This window comes from Myotis davidii, unplaced genomic scaffold, assembly GCF_000327345.1.
Source record: "Myotis davidii unplaced genomic scaffold, ASM32734v1 scaffold69, whole genome shotgun sequence".
Classification (NCBI taxonomy): Eukaryota; Metazoa; Chordata; class Mammalia; order Chiroptera; family Vespertilionidae; genus Myotis; species Myotis davidii.
The window spans coordinates 900685-901711 of NW_006300363.1; positions in this window are offsets into that span (position 1 = coordinate 900685).

The window sequence follows — 1027 nt, forward strand, 5'->3', positions numbered from 1 at the left end:
CACTGTTTGCAGGCTGTTTCATGCCCTCATTTTTCCACGATTCTAATTGGGCAGCGATCAGCTTATCTGAAGTTGGCCTACTTTTATGCAGGCCTTGATTTCAAATATATATATATGTGTGTGTGAATATCAAAAATGGAAAAGAGCCTGGAAAAAACCCACAAAAACCCACAAACAAAACCAGCCATGCTACCCAGATCCACAGCCAAGCAAAGGCGAGTTTCCATAAAAATGCTCGGTGCCTCCAACAGCGTAAGCCCAGACTAAGTCCAGGGCGGTTCAGCTCATGGCTGTGCACCAGCGCGTGAACGTGGGAGCAACCACGAGCCATCGCCCTTCCTCTGCTCATTACTGAGTAGCTCAGTCTTCGGAGGGTCTGGTTTCGGTGCCAAGCGTGGCTCTTGGTATTCCCCAGTCGGCTGATGAGCAGGAAAAGGAATCCGACCTTCCCTCGGCTCTGTGCTGAACTAAACGCTTTTGACAGTCATAAGCCTGGAGGCGCACAGACAGGGAACAGAAGGCCAACGCTTCGGGGCGGCTCGGGCCTGGCCTGGGAGCCATCCTGCTGACTTAGGTGACACCCTGACCGCACGGCTCCACACTGACCACCCCCCCACCCCCGATCCAGCCGTGACGCCTCCCCGCAGCCCTCACTTCCCATCTGGGAGGGGAACACTCAATGTTTGCAGGTCATATCTACACCTTGCGGCTCCTCCCAGCGATGGCCACGCAGGCGCCAGGGGACAGATGGGCACCTGGCGAGCAGTCCCTGCCCCTTCTTCTCGCCGGGGGAGGAGGAGGCGAAGGCCAAGGGTCATCTGCTCCCCTGGGGTCTGAGTGAGTCTCTGATTATTCCTCCCTTCCAGGCATTTCCCACAAAATTCAATGCCCCTCCATGTGGGGTTGGGGGGACAAGAAGAGATAAAACGAAGAACTTATATGCTTATATGCATAGCACATGGACATGAGCAATAGGTGGTGAGAATCTGGGGGTTGGGGGGTGGATGGGAAGGGGCTGGAAGGAGGG